This window comes from Perca fluviatilis, chromosome 20 (assembly GCF_010015445.1).
Source record: "Perca fluviatilis chromosome 20, GENO_Pfluv_1.0, whole genome shotgun sequence".
Taxonomy (NCBI): Eukaryota; Metazoa; Chordata; class Actinopteri; order Perciformes; family Percidae; genus Perca; species Perca fluviatilis.
In genome coordinates this window covers 2,040,956-2,049,875 of record NC_053131.1, presented here as the reverse complement: position 1 = coordinate 2,049,875, position 8,920 = coordinate 2,040,956, and positions in this window count along the sequence as shown.

Below are 8,920 nucleotides of genomic sequence, written 5' to 3'. Positions count from 1 at the left end.
TTTGAGTCAATTCACATGATTATTTCAATGAAAAATGATTAGGTAAAATATTACTGTATAGTTAGTTTAATGCTCAAAAAGGGTTTTTATACCATATCAATCAATCATGTTGGAGGTCAATTCACATGATTCCTTCCTTGAAAAATTATATAAAGGGCTTCTGGTAAGTTATTACTGTAAAGTTGTTTTAGTGCTCATAACAACGTTTTCACATTACAAGAAGCTCTTACAAAGGCCAAAATGTATGTTTCTTGAATGCAGAGAGGGTAAAAAATGACTGTATAGTTAATTTAATGCTCCGAATAGGGGTTCCATGCCATAACAAAGTTGTTTTAGTGCTCATATCAATGTTTTCACATCACAAGCCGCTTTTAGAGAGGCCAAAACGCATGCATACAGACAAGTAATAGTAGCTTTTGGTAAGAAATGACTGAATTGTTAGTGTAACAATCATGTTGGAGGTCAATTCACATGATTCCTTCATTCAAAAAGGATATGAAGGGCTTCTGGTAAGTTATTACTGTAAAGTTGTTTTAGAGCTCTAAACAGCTTCTTGCGGCGTGTAAAGATTGTTTCCATCGCTAAAATGGCTTTACAGTCATTTCCATCAAGAATCTCTAATCAAGATGTTTCTATGTCAGAATCATGTTCGAGATGCTCAAAACAGGTTCGTTTGGGGATAGAAACCTTGTTTCCATCACTAAAATAGCTTTACAGTAATTTCCTTCAAGAAACTCCTAAAAAGATGTTTCTGTTTCAGAATCATTTTCAAGGTGCTCAAAACAGCTTCTTGTGGCGTGTAAAGCTTGTTTCCATATCTGAAATAGCTTGTCAGATATGGAGAAGAATCTCTTATAAAGAAATTTATGAAGAAATTTCTATGTCAGAATCATGTTCAAGGTGCCCTAAACAGCTTCTTGCGGCGTGTAAAAGGTCGTTTCCATCGCTAAAATAGCTTTACAGTCATTTCCTTCAAGAATCTCTTATAAAGAAGTTTCTATGTTAGAATCATGTGTAAGGTGCGCCAACAGCTTCTTATGGCGTGTAAAGCTTGTTTCCATACCTATTCCCTACCAGAAGTGCTTATCAAGATGTTATGTCAGAATCATGTTCAAGATGCTCTAAACAGCTTGTTGCGGCGTGTAAAGCTTGTTGGAAATATTGCATCTCATTGAATAAACCCTGTGTGGAACATTTTCAGTTAATGTTGTGGTGCCTGTTTTAAGCTCTTTCTACAGTGATTACGCGTAACGCATGTAATTACACATTATTACACTATTACAGTTATTACACAGTTATTAAACTATTAAACAATTGTTATTACATTGTTAATACACAGTTATCACATTGTGATTACGTGTAACGCATGTAATTACATGTTATTACACAGTTATAACACAGTTATAACACAATTGTTAATTACATTGTTATTACACAGTTATAACACATTGTGGTTACAAATAACACATGTAACTAGAAAATGCATTTCCTGCAGAAAATGGGTGGGAATGCTGAATAGCTGAATTGCTAAAGCTAACTGGATGAATAGCTTAAATCTGTGAGAAGAAGTTGAAGTAGTGAAAATAGTTGGAAAAAGTGGAAATCGTTAAAAAGTTCAAAGTTGACGCTAAACTGAATTGTTGGCTTTAAAAGCTGAAAAATGACAAAATATGTGGAACATTGTGAAGTCTTTAGCTGAAGCAGAAGTATAGTTAAAAAAGTGGAAATTGGTTCAATAAGTTAAAGAAAGTAAGAGAGGGAGGGAGAAGGAGGGATGGAGAGAGAAGGAGAGAGAGAGAAAAAGAGAGAGAGAGACAGGGAGAGAGGTAGGGAGAATGTGGGATGGAGAGAGGAGAGAGAGAGAAAAAGAGAGAGAGACAGGGAGAGAGAGAAAGAAAAGAGAAACAGAGAGATAGAGAGGCGGAGAGAGAAGACAGTCAGAGAGAAGTGGAAGACCACAGACTGCTGTTCATATTACTGCCTGTAGTATCTGTATAGACTACTGTTCATATTACTGCCTGTAGTATCTGTATAGACTACTGTTCATATTACTGCCTGTAGTATCTGTATAGACTACTGTTGATATTACTGCCTGTAGTATCTGTATAGACTACTGTTGATATTACTGCCTGTAGTATCTGTATAGACTACTGTTGATATTACTGCCTGTAGTATCTGTATAGACTACTGTTGATATTACTGCCTGTAGTATCTGTATAGACTACTGTTCTGTATAGACTACTGTTCATATTACTGCCTGTAGTATCTGTATAGACTACTGTTCATATTACTGCCTGTAGTATCTGTATAGACTACTGTTCATAACTAACTGGATGAATAGCTCAAATCCATAATAAGTTGAAATAGTGAGAATAGTTGAAAAAGTGGAAATCGTTAAAAAGTTCAAAGTTGACGCTAAACTGAATTGTTGGCTATAAAAGTTGAAAAATGACAAAATATGTAGAACATTGTGAGGTCTTTAGCTGAAGCAGAAGAATAGTTGAAAAAGTGGAAATTGGTTCAATAAGTATGAATTTCATTGAAAAGTTGAAGAACACCACTAATATAATATAATAATAATAAAATAATTTCTTGAAATACATTTGTAGAAAAGCGGTAAGCTAAACTGTAAAACTGTCAAAAGTGGAAGTTTCAATAAATTGACTAAAAGACTTATTATCAGCCATATCCATTGCATAGAGATGAAAGGAGAGAGAGAGAGGGAAAGAAAGATAGAGAGATAGAGAGAGAGAGAGAGAGAGAGAGAGGGGAGGGAAGGAGGGAGAGAGGGATGGAGAGGAGGGATGGAGAAAGAAGGAAATAGAGAGAGAGAGGGACAGGGAGAGAGAGAGAGAGGGGATGAGAGAGAGGGGGAGAGAGAGGGGGATGAGAGAGAGAGAGGGAAATACAAAGAGAGAGAAAGGAGAGAGAGGGAGAGACAAAGAGAGAGAAAGAGGAGAGAGAGAGAGGGAAAGAGAGAGAGAGGAAAAGAAAAAAAAAAAAAAAAAAAAAAAAAAAAAAAAAAAAAAAAAAAAAAAAAAAAAAAAAAAAAAAAAAAAAAAAAAAAAAAAAAAAAAAAAAAAAAAAAAAAAAAAAAGAAAAAAAAAAAAAAAAAAAAAAAAAGAAAAAAAGAAAAAAAAAAAAAAAAAAAAAAAAAAAAAAAAAAAAAAAAAAAAAAAAAAAAAAAAAAAAAAAAAAAAAAAAAAAAAAAAAAAAAAAAAAAAAAAAAAAAAAAAAAAAAAACAGACAAAAAAAAAAACACAAACACACACAAAAAAAAAAAAAAAAAAAAAAAAAAAAGAATAAAGTTTATTTTTCTGCCTGTAGAATATCTGGGTGTGTATCTGTTGTCATGGTAACGACTGGCCAGTGAATGTTTGTAGTAGTTGAAGTAGTGAGAGTAGTAGAAAAAGTGGAAATCGTTTTAAGAAGTATGAATTTCATTAAAAAGCTAAACGTTGACGCTAAACTGAACAGTTGGCTTTAAAAGCTGAAAAATTACAAAATATGTAGAATATTGTGAGATCTGAGAGGGAGAGACAAAGAGAGAGAAAGAGAAGGAAAGAGAGAGAGAGGGATAGAGAGAGAGAGAGAGAGGGATAGAGAGGGAAATAAAGAGATGGAGAGCGAAAGGAAGAGAGGGGGGAAGAGAGGGATGGAGAAGGAGGGATGAAGAGAGAAGGAGAGAGAGAGAAAAAGAGAGAGAGAAAGAGATAGAGAGAGAGGCAGAGGTAAAGAAAAAGAGACAGAGAGAGAGAGAGAGGGAAAGAGAGAGATGGAAGGAGGCCTGTAGCCTGTAGTATCTGGGTGTGTCTGTGAAAGTGTTGTCATGGTAACGAATGGCCAGTGGATATGTTTATAAACTTGCTTTGATGTCTGTAATCAAGTTGATGAGCAACACCTGCTGAATCTGTCAGCTGTGCTGTGCTTCAGCTATTCAGAGTCCCTGAGAGCGAGCTCTCAAACAAAGCCTCACAGTGGCAAAACCATAACTGCTATCAGTCAAATGACGTTATCCTGAGCACCACAAGGTCTTTGTGAACGTATCGGTATAAAATTTATATGGATAAACGTAAAAATGTGGTCATATCAGTGATTTCAAAAAGTGGTTCGTTCTGTGTTTCGCTGGGAAATATCCAGGTGTTTCAACATTGGAGCCAATGGAGAACGATATGGAGATCTTGTCATTTGGAAGCTCAACCAGCGAAAAGTAAAAGGCGTATCACAAAACTGAGCAGATTTTCTGAAACTAGACAAAAATACCTACGTTTTGATGTATAAATTGTGTATGAGAAGTAGATATTGTGGGCGTGAGAACAATTTATTGAGAAGGGACAAAGATAATTTTTTCGAAGCTTCACCCTCTAGCTATGACATCATCCACTCTAGCTCACGCAATACACACTCTGTTTAATCGATAAAATTTCCTGAAATGATCACTAAACTTAAACAGCTTTTTAACAAAAACTGTAAAAGATATCAAACTGAAAAGTAGACCCCGAATAGCTGAATATTTTGTGAACATTTTAAAATTTGAATCACGTCTGTAGGTGGAAGAATGCAGGAGGAGATACATTTTGAAGCAGAAGAAGATTTTAAGGAGTTGAACCCTGCTCTCATTGACTTTAATGTTAAAAAAAAGTGTTAAAAAGCTAAAGTTTTAAAAAGTTGAAGAAGTCCCATCATTAGCTGAAAGAGCTGAACATTTGAAAAGTTGAATGGTTTAAATAGGTGAAAGTATGCAGAAGTTACGGAGAGCCAAAAAACGTACGGAACTAGAAAATGCATTTCCTGCAGAAAATGCGTGGGAATGCTGAACAGCTGAATTGCTAAAGCTAAACTGGTTGAATAGCTTAAATCTGTAAGAAGAAGTTGAAGTAGTCAAAATAGTTGAAAAAGCCAAAATCGTTTTAATTAAAGTATGAATTTCATTAAAAAGTTAAAACGTTATGCTAAACTGAACTGTTTGCTTTAAATGTTGAATAAGGACAAAATGTGTAAAACATTGTGAGGTGTGAGTAGATTTTCTAACTGATAATGACTCATATATGCAGAAATATGAAACAAATTAATACTGTTATACTGTTAAAGATGAAAGTTGAAAAGGCTGAAAGAAGAAATATTTTTATTATTATCAGATATATACACTGCATAGAACGAAAAAGCATCAATCTAGCTGAGATGAGATGTGAAATATATTAGGTGAAAAAACTGGGGCTGAACAAGAAGAAAGAGAGGAAAGAGACAAGGAGAGAAAGAGAGAAGAAAGAAGAGCAGGAGAGAGGAGAGAAGAGAAGAGAGAGGAGAGAAAGAGAATAAAGAGAGGAGAGAAAGAATAAAGAGGAGAGAGATAGGAAAGAGGAAAGAGAGGAGAGAAAAAAGAGAGGAAAGATAGAAAAAATTAGAAAGAGAGCAACTTTGACTAAAATTGACTAAAAAGGCTTAAAGTTTGACTGTCTGTGAAAGGGTTGTCATGGCTACTAAGTGTCTGTGACGTGTTTATAAACATGCTTTGTGTATGTGTGTCTGTGTATGTCTGCATGTGTGTGTGTGTCTGTGTGTGCTTGCGTGTGTGTTTGTGTGTCTGTGTCTCTGTGTGTGTCTTTGTGTGTGCGTGTGTGTGTGTGTGTAGGTGTGTGTCTGTCTGTGTGTGCTTGCGTGTGTGTGTGTGTCTGTGTGTGCTTGCGTGTGTGTGTGTGTCTGTGTGTGTGTTTGTGTGTCTGTGTCTCTGTGTGTCTTTGTGTGTGCGTGTGTGTGTGTGTAGGTGTGTGTCTGTCTGTCTGTGTGTGTGTGTGTGTGTTATAGGTGTGTGTCTGTGTGTGTGTGTGTGTGTGTGTAGGTGTGTGTCTGTCTGTGTGTGTGTGTGTGTCTGTCTGTGTGTGTGTGTGTGTGTGTATCTATGTGTGTGTCTGTGCGTGTGTGTGTGTATAGGTGTGTGTCTGTGTGTGTGTGTCTGTGCGTGTGTGTGTGTATAGGTGTGTGTCTGTGTGTGTCTTTGTGTGTGTCTGCTAAACTGGATGAATAGCTTAAATACGTAAGAATAAGTTGAAGTAGCGAGAGTGGTTGAAAAAGTACAACAACATCCTACACTGGGACACATTGATTGATGTACCACAGCAGGATTTGAACCCTGGTCCTCCACACCAAAGCCCTGCAGCATAACCACTGGGCTATCTTTAGATGAGACAAGCACTGGTCCTTCTTTATTTATAAAGCCTCCCTTTGATCATTAATCACCACACCTAATGAGTGAGAGACAATGTGAGAGAACCCTTCAAACAAGCCTTAATAAATCCACAACAGTACATGCTATCGAAACAGCGACTTGACCGTTAGAGACACACGGCCTTTGTGAACGTATCGGTATAAAATTTATATGGATAAACATAAAAATGTTGGCATGTCAGCGATTTAAAAAAGTGGTTCGTTCTGCTCTTCGCTGGAAAATATGGACGCCTTTTATCATTGGCTACGGATGGAGAGAAATTTGTTGATCTCGTCATTTGGAAGCTCGCTGAGCCAAAAGTATAAGACATATTGCTTATCCGAGCAAGTTTTCTGAAACTAGACAAAAATACCTACGTTTTGTTGTATAAATTGTGTATGACAAGTAGATATTGTGGGCGTGAGAGCAGTTTACAGACAAGGAACTAAGATAATTTTTGCAGCTTCACCCTCTAGCTGTGATGTCATCCACTCTAAGCAGCGCAATACACACCCTGTTTAATCGATAAAATTTCCTGAAATAATCACTAAATTTAAACCGTTTTTCACAAAAAAACTGTAAAAGATATCAAACTGAAAAGTAGACCCCGGATAGCTGAATATTTTGTGAACATTTTAAAGTTTGTTTGGCGTCTGTAGGTGAAAGTATGAAGGAGTTGAAACTTTTGGGAGCAGAAGAAGATTTTAAGGGTTGAAGTCTGCTCTCATTGACTTTAATGTTAAAAAAAAGTGTTAAAAAGCTTAAAATTTTAAAAAGTATAAATAGTAGAAAAAAAAGTTGAAGAAGTCCCATCATTAGCTGAAAGAGCTGAACATTTGAAAAGTTGAATGGTTTAAATAGCTGAAAGTATGCAGAAGTTACGGAGAGCCAAAAAACGTACGGAATAAAGTTAAAATTAAAACTAGAAAATGCATTTCCTGCAGAAAATGCGTGGGAATGCTGAACAGCTGAATTGCTAAAGCTAAACTGGTTGAATAGCTTAAATCTGTAAGAAGTTGTAGTAGTCAAAATATTTGAAAAAGCCGAAATCGTTTTAATTAAAGTATGAATTTCATTAAAAAGTTAAAACTTTATGCTAAACTGAACTGTTTGCTTTAAATGTTGAATAATGACAAAATGTGTAGAACATTGTGAGGTGTGAGTAGATTTTCTAACTGATAATGACTCACATATGCAGAAATATGAAACAAATTACACTGTAAATACTGTTAAAGATGAAAGTTGAAAGAGGCGGAAAAAAGAAAATATTTTATTATTATCAGATATATACACTGCATAGAACGAAAAAGCATCAATCTAGCTGAGATGAGATGTGAAATATATTAGGTGAAAAAACTGGGGCTGAACAAGAAGAAAGAGAGGAAAGAGACAAGGAGAGAAAGAGAGAAGAAAGAAGAAAGAAGAGCAGCAGAGAGAGGAGAGAAGAGAGAAGAGAGAGAGAGAGAAAGAGAATAAAGAGAGGAGAGAAAGAATAAAGAGGAGAGAGAGAGGAAAGAGGAAAGAAAGAAAGAGAGAAAAAAAGAGAGAGAAAGATAGAAAAAATTAGAAAGAGAGCAACTTTGACTAAAATTGACTAAAAAGGCTTAAAGTTTTGACTGTCTGTGAAAGGGTTGTCATGGCTACTAAGTGTCTGTGACGTGTTTATAAACATGCTTTGTGTATGTGTGCTGTATCGCTTTGTGTGTGTCTGTGTGTGCTTGCGTGTGTGTGTTTGTGTGTCTGTCTGTGTGTGTGTTTGTGTCTGTGTCTCTGTGTGTGTCTTTGTGTGTGCGTGTGTGTGTGTGTGTAGGTGTGTGTCTGTCTGTGTGTGCTTGCGTGTGTGTGTGTGTCTGTGTGTGCTTGCGTGTGTGTGTGTGTGTCTGTCTGTGTGTGTGTTTGTGTGTCTGTGTCTCTGTGTGTGTCTTTGTGTGTGCGTGTGTGTGTGTAGGTGTGTCTGTCTGTCTGTGTGTGTGTGTGTGTGTGTCTGTGCGTGTGTGTGTGTGTATAGATGTGTGTCTGTGTGTGTGTGTGTGTGTAGGTGTGTGTCTGTCTGTCTGTCTGTGTGTGTGTATCTGTGTGTGTCTGTCTGTCTGTGTGTGTGTATCTGTGTGTGTCTGTCTGTCTGTGTGTGTGTGTATCTGTGTGTGTGTTTGTGCGTGTGTGTGTGTATAGGTGTGTGTCTCTGTGTGTGTGTGTCTGTGCGTGTGTGTCTGTGTGTGTCTTTGTGTGTGTGTCTGCTAAACTGGATGAATAGCTTAAATACGTAAGAATAAGTTGAAATAGCGAGAGTGGTTGAAAAAGTACAGCAACATCCCACACTGGGACACATTGATTGATGTACCACAGCAGGATTCGAACCCTGGTCCTCCACACCAAAGTCCTGCAGCATAACCACTGGGCTATCTTTAGATAAGGCAAGCAATGGTCCTTCTTTATTTATAAAGCCTCCCTTTGATCATTAATCGCCACACCTAATGAGTGAGAGACAGTGTGAGAGAACCCTTCAAACAAGCCTTAATAAATCCACAACAGTAATTGCTATCGAAACAGCGACTTGACCGTTAGAGGCACACGGCCTTTGTGAACGTATCGGTATAAAATTTATATGGATAAACATAAAAATGTGGGCATGTCAGCGATTTAAAAAAGTGGTTCGTTCTGCTCTGGCTGGAAAATATGGACGCTTTTATCATTGCTGCGAATTGAGAGAAATTT